Genomic DNA, 16,679 nt, shown 5'->3' on the forward strand with positions numbered 1-16,679 from the left:
CACACCAAGCTCGAGGTCTTATGGGAATCGACGACATGCCTCGAGTAATGGGGTTAATGAGCAGAAGCACTACATCGGTATACTGTGGTAAAAGTGGAGAATTTACGTATGACTGAGGCGTGGTCGCATTGTCGGTGCAGTTCTGATGGCCATTGTGGCTGGATGGCGTAATGGCTGGCTCTGAGCACTATGGGACTTAACATCTGTGGTCATCAGTCTCCCAGAACTTAGAACTACTTAAACCTAACTAACCTAAGGACATCACACACATCCATGCCCGAGGCAGGACTCGAACCTGCGACCGGAGCGGTCACGCGGTTCCAGACTGAAGCGCCTTTAACCGCACGGCCACACCGGCCGGCTAGGATGGCGTAATGGTCAGCACATCTATCTAGAAAGCAGGACACCCAGGTTCGAGCCCTGGTCCAGCATAAATTTTTATCTTGGCCATTGAGATAAATCGATGCTCAGTTAACGCCTTTAATTCCTTTGTGTCTTGAATAATAATAATACTGTGTAGGCCCTACAGCAGCATAGTAGCTATTACACAGTTATTGTTGCTGTACGCTGTCAGTTAGCTCGTTTACTGTTGAAAAGTCATTAATGAGGCAGTATCTAGTCTATGTAGGAAATGTTTAGTTTGACGAAGGCATTTGATATAGTTTCATTTTTACTGCCACAGATGCATGGTAAAATGCGCAAAGAATGTGAGTAGTTAGTGGACTATGTGAGAAAAATGTTCGTACATTCATTTCACAAGCTGTACCCTCAACTAAATTGTGTCATGTGTTAATGAAAAAAGGTACTTATGTGCTGTGTATTACTCTCTTATGAATTAGTGATCACAGCAATGATCTCATAAAAATAACTTAATTTCGTGACCGAAACACACCGAACCTTTTTCTTTTCACGCCGCAAGAAATTACATTTTACCCTCCAGGGGCTAATTATCCTCATGTTGGGACAAACTTCCCCAGACAGTCAACTTTATTGTACAGTATTTCCGTATGCGCAATAATAATGAACGTGTAGGGGTGAGATTGAGGGACAGCGCGGTAATATTGAGCACATCAAAAACTTTTGAAATATACAGCTCTGCCTGGAAATACGCATGTGGAAGGGGGGATGCACTTATTTTAGTTTTTCGGCTTTGTCTTGCAATATATTGTCTCTTCTGAATGGAGCGAACAGTCTAATGAGTACAGAATATGGATTAAGAGTAAATCGAAGTAAGATGAAAGTAATGAGGAATAGCAGAACTGAGAACAGCGAGAAACTTAGTATCAGAACTAATGGTCACGAAGTAGATGCAGTTAAGGAATTCTTTTACCTAGGTAGCAAAATAACACATGACGAACGAAGCAACGAGGACAGCAAAAGCAGCTAGCATTGGCAAAAATGGCATTCCTGTACAAGAGAAGTCTACTAGTATCAAGCATAAGACTTAATTTGATGAAGAAATTTCTGAGAATGTACGTTTGGAGCACAGTATTCTGTGGTAGTGAAACATGGACTGTGGGAAAAACAGGAAAGAAGATATTCGAAGCATATGAAATCTCGTGCTTCAGATAAATGTTGAAAATTAGATGGGCTGATAAGGTAAAGAATGAGGAGATTCTGCGCAGAATGGGAGAGGAAAGGAATATGTGGAAAACACTGAAAAGAAGATGGAACAGAATGATAGGACATCTGTTCAGACGTCGGGGAATAACATGCATGGTAGTAGAGGGAGCTGTAGAGAGCAAAAACTGTAGAGGAAGAGAGACTGAGATACATCCACCAAATAATTGTGGACGTAGGTTGCAAGTGCTACTCTGAAATGAATAGGTTGGCATAGGAGAGGAATTAATGCCGAGTCGCAAATAACGTCAGAAGAGTGATGACTCAAAAAAAAAAAAAAAGAACCTCTATCAACAAAATACTCCCAGTCACCTCCTGCACCGATGGATCACTCTCTCGTGGCATCTAGTGTTCAGTTCCACATTACATAGATGTGTCCGGATTCTTTTGATTAAGTAATATATGAACAGTAGAGCCAAACTATGTGACAGAATTATTTGCATCACACTAAGCAACGCCATGCACGCTACGCATTCGCTCTCGCGCTCCATTGCTTCCAGGAATTAGGTGGCCATAAAAATCGAAGTCTGCCACCTTTCGACGAATCGCGCAGTCACTGACCGTCTACATGAGCCGCAATGCAATACCGGGCCTTACACGGGCGTTGGCTTCCGCGGTCGTTGCAACAAAATTTTTCCGGCTACGTCACGGCGTCGTCGTCTAGCACTTTTTCTCTTTTTTTATTTGGCACTTGGCATTTGGTGCACCACACTGCCATCCCCGGTGCATAACATTCGATTAATCAAAATCAATACACAATATGAAATACAATGTACATAGAATATTGTAAGAGGTCCATGACTAAGGAATTTATTGCTAGCGCACTCGAGCAGATGTAACTTCGATGGATTGCTTACGCGCTGCCTGCGATATGTAAGCTACAGTAGAATCGCAGACCAGAGAGCAGTGCCGGCAGCAGTAGGTGTATTAGCTCGCAGTCGGGCGGTTGGGTCACGTCGCTCTTAGAGAGCAGTTGTCTAGTTGTATAGCTCACAGAGAGCACTTGTGTCCCGTATGGAATTACCAAGGCCGGCCGTGGAGAACGATGGCGGTGCCTGAGAGATGTAGTACAAGGTAAAAGCTAAAATTATTATTATTTATTGCCACGCGCATATGTAATTTGCAACAACTGATTTTGTACTACTGTTATATCAAAGTCACATGTAAATATTTTCCAATAATTTTTCAATAATAATCTTTCTTATAAAAATAACTTTTGACAGTCATTCATCTGAATTTGAAGTTTTTACTAATTTCTCCTATCCATAGTCATGCCAGTTATCGTAAATAAAATCAGTTGTTTTTCATACATAACAAAATGTAGTGGCCAGCATTGCACTGGGCTGTGCCAGGAAAATATCTTATAGGAGCAGATATATACGCGTTATCCGGCGACTTAATTGAGGTAAGAACTTTCAGTTCATTCAGAATGACTTTTCAGGACCAAGACGCAACATTGCTGACGTCCAGATTTACCAATTTAGATTCACAGTCAGTTAATTATTGAAAGGTTATATATGAGTCACATTTTTATTGGGAGGTTAATCACCATTTTTATTGCGAAGTTACAATAATTTAAACTGTTGCGAGGTTACAATATGTACAGTACATATAAAATTATCACAAAATTACTTCCCGCCTCGGAACAACCGGCCACTGACGCCATACGATATTTCCATCACAAAATTAAATTCAAACATTTATCATTTCTAATTACGATTTTCTAAATTCAGTAGCACATTGAGAGAAGGTAAAACAATGTATAGTAAAGTTAACGCTCTAAGGTAAATTTGTATGTCTCGCATAAAGTTACACAGTTCCCGACTAACACGTAGGAGATGCCACAAGCAATCTGTGATAAATTTCAGAGATTGTTCATTGATTTTTTCTGAATATTTCGGTATAAAAGGCGCGTTACCTGCTGTAGCTCGCTGCAAAGTTATGATACACTCCCAGAAAAAAAATTATTACACATTTTGGAAATTTCCAATTCATGCAAGATTTCTTCTTGCAACTGTGTAAATGGACTTAAGAATTGACTACATTTACAGATCAGTAGCATAAGCGGTTCTGAGATACCAGTTATCGATCCATGCTGAAACACCCTGCCTCCATAGGCGGTAATCTAGCCGCTGACTCTGGCATCCAGTCGAGCGTACAGATGGCGAATGGTGTCATGGGATACGTTACGTCACTCCTGCTCAACCTGCTCACGTAGTTCTGTAAGAGTTGTTGGTTGATGAGCCGTACGAATCACTTCTTGTCCCATTATATCCCACACTTGCTGGATTGGAGACAAGTCCGAAGATCGTGCCGGCCAGGGAAGCTGCTGCAAGCCGTGCAGAGCACATTGAGTTTCACACGCAATGTGTGGACGAGCATTATTCTCTTGCATCACACTCCTGTTCCAAGTACGGAAAAAGAACATTCTGTGCGTACCGATCGCTGGTTGGCGTCCTCTCTAGAAACATCAAAGGTGAACGAAAACTGTAGCTTATCCCATCCCAGACCATGGGGCCTGGGCTGAGGCCAGTGTGTCTTGGACGAATGGTCTCTACTAGACAGCGCTCCGTAGGTCTACATCGTACGAGCAAACGACCATCACTTCGGTGCAAGTAGAATCTGCTTCCATCGCTCAAGATCACGGTACGCCATTCCACCTTCCAAGTGATCCACTGGCGGGCTGTGCACGTCGATGCTGTGGCTAGAATGTGCGTGCCCGTAGTCCCACTGCTAATAATCAGTCCGCAACAGTTCGTGCTGACACGTTTGGGCTCACAAGCTCTGTTACCTGTGCTGTTGTAGCTGTAACATCTGCCACTGCTGCCATTACAGTACGACGATCCTGGCGGGAGTCTGTGTCATCCAGAACCTCGTCTACTGTTCTGAGAACGTTCACGTGACCACTGATACTAGCATCGTTGCAAAACTGACGCAGCATGAAACTTCCTGGCAGATTAAAACTGTGTGCCGGACCGAGACTCGAACTCGGGACCTTTGCCTTTCGCGTGCAAGTGCTCTACCAAGTTGGTAGAGCACTTGCCTGCGAAAGGCAACGGTCCCGAGTTCGAGTCTCGGTCCGGCACACAGTCTTAATCTGCCAGGAAGTTTAATATCAGCGCACACTCCGCTGCAGAGTGAAAATCTCATTCTGGAAACATCCCTTAGTCTGTGGCTAAGCCATGTCTCCGCAATATCCTTTCTTTCAGGGTTGCTGGTTCTGCGAGGTTCGCAGGAGAGATTCTGTAAAGTTTGGAAGGTAGGAGACGAGGTACTGGCAGAAGTAAAGCTGTGAGGAGGGGGCGTGAGTCGTGCTTGGGTAGCTCAGTTGGTAGAACGCTTGCCCGCGCAAGGCAAAGGTCCCGAGTTCGAGTCTCGGTCCGGCACACAATTTTAATCTGCCAGGAAGTTTCATATCACCGCACACTCCGCTGCAGAGTGAAAATCTCATTCTGATGCAGCATGTCCATCTTGTGTAGCAACTCTCCTAAACGACCATCCCGCCACTCGGAAGGCCACAATTTGGTCACTTTCAGACACGCTTATTTGGCCGTAGGAAACACGAGTGCGTCTCTGTGGTATGGTTGCCCACTTGCTTCACACGTTTGCACCACACTGAGCCTACTAGCTGTGAGCATTTACTATTAAAGGGAATGGCGCTCTGATAGCTACGCCACTACGTTGTCTGTTGGCGGAGGACGTTGGAACCATATACTACCCCCCAGGTGGCATATCCTGCCAACGGATCAAAATCGACTTCGTCTTTCCGGAAGTACTAATTTTTTTCTGGCAGTGCATAATTATGTCTCATGCGGTTTGTTGCCCCATTTGTCTTTTTCCGAGAAAAATCTTCCCAATAGTGAAAATGCCTGTAATATGCAATCACCTAAACGTACAACAACAGAAACCAGGGAAATGGAACAACATTCAGTACTGTGATGTGACAGCCGCGGCTGCGGGGCAGTTTAGCGTACTGTCGTTGTGACGCTTTTCCACTGCATTCAGTGAACCAAAACACGAAGGCCTTTTTGGTCAACTCTTTGTCACTAAACCTATCCCTACAGCTGTGTGTTCATGCAACTAACACTGCTGGAAAATACAAACCAAAGACAGAACCGCGCAGTACTGGATGCAGGCTCGAGGGCGAAGAGTAAACTAGACTTTGCAGTCGTATTGCAAATACTGCGAGTGAATAGAACAGGCTTGTTCCCTAACAAGCCATACAGCGTCTACTTTTGCACTGCTGTCCAGATATTTTCAGGGGATACGGATAAACAGACTGAAAGCTTGTTCTCTTTCAATTAAATTTGACCTGGGGCTTCATATGAGATAATGACCCTGGTTTAATGAACTAACACGTTACTCTTTTACATCCAATCTGACCTCATGTAAGTAAACGCTACGTGAACGAGATGATTAAAGTTTCAGACTGACAAGGACTTTCACAAAACGCATTGGAGTAAATCACAGTTAACCAAGACAAAACTGAAATGAGAATTCTCACTGGATACCTCATGCGTCTACTAACTGTATCGATACAAATTATAAAAATGTATGTACGTATGTATGTATGTTCCTCTACATCTGCTCCTAAACCACTGTACCGATTTCAACCAAACTTGGTACACATATCACTTACTATCCGGAAAGAAGCACTGTGCGAGTAAAAACAATACAAGTAAGAGTTGTTTAATGAACAAAGTAAGAGCATATGGACTATCAGACCAATTGTGTGATTGGATTGAGGAGTTCCTAGATAACAGGACGCAGCATGTCATTCTCAATGGAGAGAAGTCTTCCGAAGTAAGAGTGATTTCAGGTGTGCCGCAGGGGAGTGTCTATTCACAATATACATAAATGACCTGGTGGATGACATCAGAAGTTCACTGAGGCTTTTTGCAGATGATGCTGTGGTGTATCGAGAGGTTATAACAATGGAAAATTGTACTGAAATGCAGGAGGATCTGCAGCGAATTGACGCATGGTGCAGGGAATGGCAATTGAATCTCAATGTAGACAAGTGTAATGTGCTGCGAATACACAGAAAGATAGATCCTTTATCATTTAGCTACAAAATAGCAGGTCAGCAACTGGAAGCAGTTAATACCATAAATTATCTGGGAGTACGCATTAGCAGTGATTTAAAATGGAATAATCATATAATGTTGATCGTCGGTAAAGCAGATGCCAGACTGAGATTCATTGGAAGAATCCTAAGGAAATGCAATCCGAAAACAAAGGAAGTAGGTTACAACACGCTTGTTCGCCCACTGCTTGAATACTGCTCAGCAGTGTGGGATCGGTACCAGATAGGGTTGATAGAAGATATAGAGAAGATCCAACGGAGAGCAGCGCGCTTCGTTACATGATCATTTAGTAATCGCGAAAGCGTTACGGAGATGATAGATAAACTCCAGTGGAAGACTCTGCAGGAGAGACGCTCATTAGCTCGGTACGGGCTTTTGTTAAAGTTTCGAGAACATACCTTCACCGAAGAGTCAAGCAGTATATTGCTCCCTCCTACGTATATCTCCCGAAGAGACCATGAGGATAAAATCAGAGAGATTAGAGCCCACACAGAGGCATACCGACAATCCTTCTTTCCACGAACAATACGAGACTGGAATAGAAAGGAGAACCGATAGAGGTACTCAAGGTACCCTCCGCCACACACCGTCAGGTGGCTTGCGGAGTATGGATGTAGATGTAGATGTAGATGTAGAGGGCGTAAAATCAATGTAGCCCACGACGCATACTTTCTTCATCCATTATTTGGGAAAGAGAGCAGTTAGAGACTTACATCAAACTTTACACATAATTTCAAAACTTTTTGAAACATTATCTCGCTGACATCACCCACAAATGGTGAAAGGACTAAAATTTATCCCCTATTATATTTTCGCTGATCAAGCAATAAAACTGGCACACGAAGAATTATGTTTTAATTTATTAGTCCTTTATTACTAATATTATTTGTGATACATTTTACAGACAGTACTCACATGTACCATTGAATGTACCAGAAAAATTACATCATTGTACAACGCTCAGTTCAGGAGATATGACTTCATAAACACTGAGATGCTTAAGAAACTGCCACATCATGCATAACATTTCAATTTATTACTTTTTTATTATTAACTCTATTCACAACACATTCCGCAGATAGTAGGCGCATGTGCCACTGGATGTGCATGCAAAATTATATCATTGTACAGTACACAGTTGATGAGATACGTCGTCATAAACACTGAGCTACACGAAAATGAAACTGCGAGACGAAATTCGCTGTGAAATATGCGTGAGATATGTTAAATATATGTGAAATTATTTGACATGTGCATACGCAGTACAAGAAGCTCATCCTAAACCCCTGCAATATTTGACTCAAGTTTTGTATTCATATTAATTACAATCTCGAAAGATTGCTGTGAGAGTAGGAACCACCAGCCTCCTACTGAAGGTGAAAGTGATAACGGGGAGAGAGAATGGAGGACGAGGAGGTGGACAGACAGTGTGGGGGAAGGAGTGATATGGGAAAGAGAAATGGTCAGTGAGAGGAGACAGGAGGTGACGGACACAGAAAGGAAGAGACATAGGGCGGAAGAGAAACACAAAGACAGGGGTAGAAGGAGATGAACGGACAGAGGAAATCGATAGAGAAAGGGACGAAGAGGAGATGGACAGTGAGAGGGGAGGAGACGAGGTGGACACAGAAAGAAAAGTGGAGGAGATGAGAAAGAGATGAGGAGGAGAGATGGACAGAGAAAGGGGAGGAGGAGATGAACAGTGAAAGTAGGAGGAGGAGATGGAATCAGAGAGGGAGAAGAGAAGATGGACAAAGGGGGGGAGGAGCAGACTGACAGAAGGAGGGAGGATGAGACGGACAGTGAGTGGGGGTGGGTGGAGGAGGGGGACAGAGAGAGACAGTGGTGGAGGCGGACAGAGGAGGCGAAAGAAGAGGTGGCCAGAGAGAGGGGGGAACGAAGAGATGGACTGATAGAAGATTGGATAAATTCTATCTTACATATACATTTTGTATGTGTATGCAAACACTTTTACAGCCAGTGCTCTAGGCTGCCTAATAAACTGAAAAACTTTGAACTCGTTGGAGGACAGAGATTGCCTCGATGGTTTCGTCTCTGCTGACACTTGCCTCGAAGGTCCACAACAACACAGTCTTCCCCATAAAGCAGAAATTCTTACGTGACATATTTGTAATAAGTGCTTAAGACAGACTACTTGACTCCAGCTTCGAATGAACAGGATAGTTTGGAGAACGTTGATCTTGAGTGAACACATGCGGAGGTACGGAAGAACACTTGGAAAAATTAACGAAACAAAGGTCATGGAAGAGGCAAATGATTTTGTAAGATCCCAAATGTCCTCAGATTTAATACGATGACCAATATTCATAAACAGGTTAACATACTTCATATGAAAAACCACTTCAGCGGACCATGTGCATTTACGTTAACACCAGATACAATAGACATATGAAAATCGCAGCATATTACTATTAATTCCTGAAACGTTGACTTACGAGTGGGAGATCATTCAGACAAGTCACACGAAAGTTTGGATGACTAAATTAGAAATGGATGTTGACACGATACTGACTCTCACGTGCTCTAAAGAAGATGAACGGGCGAACGAAGATCTAACAGACATAATATTCCCAAAGTCAAATGTAACAGCAAAATGGATCATGTACAGACACCCAATTCCCCATGATCTCAAAGGTCACTAATTTACAATCACACAAATGCAGTGCAGTGGTAGAAAACCACCAACAGTCTCACCAAAATCCAGAAGCAAGTTGGTTGACTGTGCCCATTTCATTATCTCGAGACAAAGCGTCTATATATTAGGTAAATAGGCAGGCCAAGTCGTCACAGCAGCAGCACCTTTCTGTGTTGGACATGAGGCCCCCCTTAACGAATTCTGCCGCCTATTTTTCCCAACGGTGGGGTGCCATTGGAAGACCAGTCGACCCGTCAACATGTGTCTTTCAATTTCCACTCAGACATGTACTGCATCAGTAGACAACTTGGTTACTACTGATGTTTGACGCTGACAAGTGACTATCGTAGCACGCACGAATATGTGATATGGAAAACGATGGGCTAAAGCAGGCGCCTTACTCTGCGACGAGCTAGCAGCGACCATGAGTCGCTTGTACCAAAACACTCGAAAAATATCCCTGAACCACTTCTGGAAGTTTGTCGATGGAGCTGAGGTACTCCCTGTATATTTCTTCAGTACACTCACAAGGTGATAGTATGGACTGGGCCTCTTCGATTCTCTGCAAAACTTATAGAATTCGCCGACCAGAGCAGAAGACATCAGTCGACTAAAGCAGAACGACTCTACTCTCAAAAGAACGTGAAAAAATTGTCTTTGAAGACCAGATTTCCTTGCGTTATTAATCATAAAACATTTATAGCTTATCAAAGTAGTCACTGGTAGCTGAGCACATATGCACTGAAGCGCCAAAGAAACTGGTATAGTCATGCATATTCAAATGCAGAGATATATAAACAGACAGAATACGGCGCTGTGGTCGGCGACACCTATGTAAGACAACAAGTGTCTGGCGCAATTGTTAGAACGGTTACTGCTGCTACAATGACGGGTTATCAAGATTTAAGTGAGTTTGAACGTGGTGTTATAATCGGCGCACTAGCAATGGAACACAGTATCCCCGAGTTAGCGATGAAGTGGGGATTTTCCCGTACGACCACTTCACGAGTGTATCGTAAATATCAGGAATCCGGTAAAACATCAAACCTCCGACCTCACTGCAGCCGGAAAAAGATCCTGCAACATAGGGACCAACGACGACTGGAGAGAATCGTTCAACGTGACAGAAGTGCAACCATTCCGCAAATTGCTGTAGATTTCAATGCTGAGCCATCAACAAGTGTCAGCGTGCCAACCATTCAAGGAAACATCATGGGTATGGGCTTTCAGAGCCGAAGTCCCACTCGTGTACCCTTGGTGACTGCACGACACAAAGCTTTCTCCTCGCCTGGGTCCGTCAGAACCGACATTGGACTGTTGATCATTGGAAATATGTTGCCTGGTCGGACGAGTCTCGTTTCAAATTGTATCGAGCGGATGGACGTCTGCGGGTATGGAGACAGCTTCATGAATCCATGGACCCTGTATGTCATCAGGCGATGATCAAGCTGGTAGAGGCTCTGCAATTGTGTGGGGCGTGTGCAGTTGGAGCGATGTTGGACTCATGATACGTCTCGATAGCACTTGACAGGTGACACGTACGTAAGCATCCTGTCTGATCACCTGTATCCATTCATGTCCATTGTGCATTGCGACTGATTTGGGCAATTCCAGCAGGACAATGCGACACCCACACGTCCAGAAGCGTTACAGAGTGGCTACAGGAATACTCTTCTGAGTTTAAACATTTCCGACGGCCACCAAACTCCCCAGACATGATCATTATTGAGCACATCTGCGATGCCCTGCAACGTACTGTTCAGAAGAGATCTCCACCCCTTCGTACTTCACGGATTTATGGACTGCCCTGCAGGAATCATGGTGTCAGTTCCCTCCAGCACTACTTCAGACATTAGTTGAGTCCATGCCGCGTCGTATTTCGGCACGTCTGAGTGCTCGCCAGGGCCCTACACGATATTAAAAAGGTATACCAGGTTTTTTGGCTCTTCAATGTAGCATCCAGCAAACACTATTTTTGTGTACTACAAAGAGCGCTTGGTATTTGAAAGTTAAGATCTAGCTGGCGTATAGAACGATTTATACCATGAAACTCTGGTACCATATCGATAGTCGACATGCAGATGTTCTGTAATTCTATGAATTCATTGTGACGAGTGACCATTATAAAATTAGATTTTATTAGAGGGTTTCCGAACTGCCAACGCCTGTCGAGACAGAGCTTTGATTTTCGCTGTGTAATTGTTAATTAAAATCGGCGGTGACACGTAGGGTTTTTGCTTTGTTTTTGCTGTCTGATTCGATTCCGATGAGGGAGATTAGTTTTTTTGCTGTCACTCGATCACATTCATTGTAAAGGGTATCAGGTGAATAGTCAATATGGTATAAAAAAAGATAAGTCCAGGCTGAAATCAAAGAAAAATACAAAGTGATCGTTTTCTGGTCTTGTAGCTAGAATCAGTGTATGTATTACTTGAGAGACAAGGTTGATAAAATTCAGAGTAAATATACGTTTGGCCTATCCAACTATAATTAAATACAAACCCGATAACTGAAATGTGTCCAGCAATATGACACTACTAACAGAGGCAATAAATATTTAAACTGAGAGTAAAAGATATAAAGAAACCTTTTATGTCACTTGCAGTCTAAACTCGATAAAAGAAAAGAGAGAAAAAAAAAAGAAAAAGAGTTTTAACGAGTGCGTTCGTCGTAAAGCACAATATTTAAAGAGAATTGAAATTTTATATATATTTACGAATAACGGATTCAAAGGAAATAAACACAAAGATAAAAAGAGAGATTAAGAAAAGTCCTATGATAAAAATTAATTCAACTTTGGATGAAGAGTGTAACTTAAAGTAATTTATTTAAAGTTGCATTTAGCGATCACAAATGAGGTTGATAGACTACCAGGAATAAACAAAGTCAGAAGAATATTTTCCACTGAAATAATTAGAGACTTCCTATACATGTAGTGCAATATTAAGCTACGAAAGTTATTTAATTAATCAAGCAGAGAGAGAGAGATTTCCAGACGATCAATAGCTGACAGGAAATAGAAACGTTTTATTAGTTAGTGTATTACTGATAATTTTTCGTTATTAGTGACGTCACAGACCCGAAGCATACGGGGATTCTGACCCCATAGGTTTACAGTGGTATATTATTAAGTTTCCACTCGTAATACTTACCGTGTAATGTTACTTATCTGACAAAATGTCGAGGCGATAATAACAGTTAGTTATTGACGTGAATATTGTTTATTGAAGAAACCGCCAGTACGATGTATTAGCGTCCGAGTCTGTAGAAGAATTTGACATTCAGAAACACCTGCGAGTCGAGAGTGTCAAGTCCGGTTTAGATACACTTTATTATCAGTATTAAAGCATATTAATTCACGTAAGAAGGGAAGATGTTTTACGATCCTCAGCTACTCCCGAATCAGTGATATCGAACAGCGTTACTGCGTGCTGGAACTGTGAAATATCTCAGATGGGCGTGCGTCAATTAGTTGTTGAAATATTCTTTTTTTAATGTCCGTGTCGCGTCATAGTGAGTGTATCATACTCACTGCTAGTAATACCAGCATTAAAATCAGATTACGGTACGTCATATGATCGTACTGAAATTAAGCAGGACATAAACATAGCACTCAATACATAGGGCAGTCGAGCACAAGACAAGTTGACTGTCACGGCTTCCCTAAGTCACTGGAAGGTGATGAAGGGGGTGATTCTTTTAACACAAATACCGCCAATGCCTCACTCGATCTCCTGGAATTAGTACCACGCTGCTAGTGACTGTTCTCGAAGTATCGTTTACCCCTGACTCTGCTCTCTCTACGGGTTTCCTACATCCCGGTGCCGAGTCTGCGTCACTTCCATTGACTTATGTCCTGCCACGAACACTGTGCGGGGGACGCAGAACAAAGAAGACGGCGACACCAGGGCTGGCGAGACACGCCCACGCCGAGACGCGAGGGTGAAGGACGACCGGCGGCGGCGCGGGGCCTTTGCGGGGGCGTCGCGGCGGTCTGCGGCGCCGACACCGGCCGCTTCCTGTGGGCCAGCAGTGTCACACGCACACACGCACACACACACACACACACACACACACACACACGTCAATTACCGGGACCGACCGCAGCTGCGGGCAGCCGCGGTTACTAACAGACTGCCAAGGCGCCGACAACGCCCCACCTCCAGCTCGCTGGCTTAACTGCCATCACCACTGACACACTGATGAGCCAGATCATTATGAACACCTGCTTAATAGCTGGTCCACCTTTGTGATGGAATACAGTAGAAAAATAAGGGTAAGCTATAGGGATGGAGTACAGTAGTATAATAGGGGTAACATATAGGGAGAGACGGCAGCGCAGCGCTCGTCCATCTCCGCACTACGAGATGGCGCTGCCATAGAGACGGACCAAATTCTGCTTCCGCCGATCCGCATATTAATATGTAACGCAGCCAATGAGATTGCTGCTAACGTAGAACCTTTTCTCCTCGCGGATCACACTCGCGCAGTGATACATGAAAGCATGAGGGATTAAAACGAGTGTACGGACCTCCGATTAGTCAGTCTGCATTTGTCTGGACCAGTCTGCATTAGTCTGTACCAGTCTGTACGAGTTCTACATTTGTCTGTACCAGTCTATAGTCAAGTTTCAGTCTGCGCCTAATAAGATTACCATATTCCTGTACATAGCCACGAAGATAAATGTATAGACACTTTTGTCAAGTATCAGAGATCAGATTAACGTACCAATACCAAAGGAACTTCAGATTTTCAATCGTAAATAGCATCCAGAACCAAGTTAAGTAATTTTTATGCTTGTTACTATTTTAATAAATGTGTGTGAAAATTAATCAAGTTATGTTTAAAGTTGGTGACCGTCAATCTGTTACTCTAAGCATGCAAGTGGCATTTCTATCGTCTGACCTAACGGCAGAAGATAAACACGCCACGATAAGACCACGAGACATATTGCTTACACTCGCCTACTTCGTTAGAGCGACAAGTCAAATAATCTGATGGTGTGTGTACTGAAGGTCTTACAATACGCTCTCCACACAATATTTCCAGAATGAGATTTTCACTCTGCAGCGGAGTGTGCGCTGATATGAAACTTCCTGGCAGATTAAAACTGTGTGCCGGACCGAGACTCGAACTCGGGACATTTGCCTTTCGCGGGCAAGTGCTCTACCATCTGAGCTACCCAAGCACGACTCACGCCCCCTCCTCAAAGCTTTACTTCTGTCAGTACCTCGTCTCCTATACAATATGTTCAAGAGCCAAGAGGGAATAATACGAGTGGACGACCAAGAACGAAATGCTAGGGGTTAAAAATGGTGTAAGACAGTGATATAGTCTATGCCCCCTACTGTTCAACCTGTACATCAAAGAAGCAATGACGGAAATAAAGATTCAGGCGTGGAATTAAAATTCAACGTGAAAGAATAACAATGATACGATTAGCTGGTGACATCGCTATCCTGAGTGAAAGTGAAGAGGAATTACATGATCTGCAGAATACAATGAACATTCTAATGAGTGCAGAATATGGATTGAGAGTAAATCGAAGAAAGACGAAAGTAATGAGAAGTAGCAGAAATGAAAACAGCGAGAAACTTAACGTCAGCATTGATGGTCACTAAGTAGATGAAGTTAAAGAATTCTACTACCTAGGCAGCAAAATAACCAATGACGGACGCGGCAAGGAAGACTAGCACTAGCAAAAAGTGCATTCCTGGCCAGGAGAAGTCTACCAGTATTAAACATAGGCCTTAATTTGAGGACGAAATTTCTGAGAATGTACATCTGAAGCACAGCATAGCATGGTAGTGAAACATGGACTGTCGAGAAACCTGAACGGAAGAGAATCGAATCATGTGAGATGTGATGTCGCAGACGAATGTTGAAAAATGGTTCAAATGGCTCTGAGCACTATTGGACTTAGCATCTGAGGTCATCAAACCCCTAGAACTTAGAACTACTTAAACCTAACTAACCTAAGGACATCACACATATCCATTCCCGAGGCGGGATTCGAACCTGCGACAGTAGCAGTCGCGCCTAGAACCGCTCGACCGCAGCGGCCGGCACGAATGTTGAAAATTATATGGACTGATAAGATAAGGAATGAGGGGTTTTGCGCAGAATGGGGGAGGAAACGAATATGTGGGAAATCCTGCAAGGAGGTGGGACAGGATGATAGGGTATCTGTTAACATATCAGGGAATGATTTCCATGGTACTAGAGGGAGCCGTAGAGGTAAAAAACTGTAGAGGAAGACAGAGATTGCAATATATCCAGCAAATAAGTGAGGACGTAGATTACAAATGCTACTCTGAGATGAAGAGTTTGGCACAGAAGATAATTTCGTGGCGGGCCGCATCAAACTAGTCAGAAGACTGATTATGCCAAAAAAATAGCATTCTGTGTCGCATGCATTCGTAATGTAACTGATAGGAACAAAATATTTAATCAAGTGAACATCAGCCACTGAGGAACATACTCATACAGAGTGTTCGGAAATTCCCGTTACAAACTTCTAGGACTAGTAGAGGCGAGTGAGTAGATATCTTCTGAACTAGAACCCACGTCCGGAAAAGTACTGTTTGAGAACATGGTAACGCGACTACTATTACAAGTAATTGATCAGGTGGGACTCAGTACACCATTTGTTTTACAGTTTCACTCATTAATTGCTCGTGTATTCGTTGACGGGTTGTTTTAACGGGATGCAGCGCGGCCTCTTCCACTTCGGGTGTGCGGCGTCTCCTCGGAGGACCAGTCACGCCTGCTGACGAAGGTATCCTTTCTCGTGGCCATTGCGCAATTGTGGCGAAAATGGTGTGCGATGGAGTCGGACTTTGTTTATAACGATCTTGGTAAAGGCGGACGAGCTCCATCACCGTGAGCTTCGCCATTCAGAAGGATCATGTCGGCGTATTCTGCGAACATGTACTCAGCAATGTTGCTCTAATACTCACAGACACGTGAATAAGGCTCGAACTAGGTCAGAGAGGTAGGATAGACGTCAGATGACGTCAGCCGATCCGACGTAACCACTCCCCACCATGACTGCCCTGCTGCAACCTACCCAGCAAACACATTTTCAAACGGCTGTAATACGGAAACGTTACGTTTCCGGACAAGAGTGGCTATTCAAAATACACTACTGGAAATTGAAATAAGAACACCGTGAATTCATTGTCCCAGGAAGGGGAAACTTTATTGACACATTCCTGGGGTCAGATACATCACACGATCACACTGACAGAACCACAGGCACATAGACACAGGCAACAGAGCATGCACAATGTCGGCACTAGTACAGTGTATATCCA

The sequence above is a fragment of the Schistocerca cancellata genome, chromosome 8 (genome assembly GCF_023864275.1).
Source record: "Schistocerca cancellata isolate TAMUIC-IGC-003103 chromosome 8, iqSchCanc2.1, whole genome shotgun sequence".
NCBI lineage: Eukaryota > Metazoa > Arthropoda > Insecta > Orthoptera > Acrididae > Schistocerca > Schistocerca cancellata.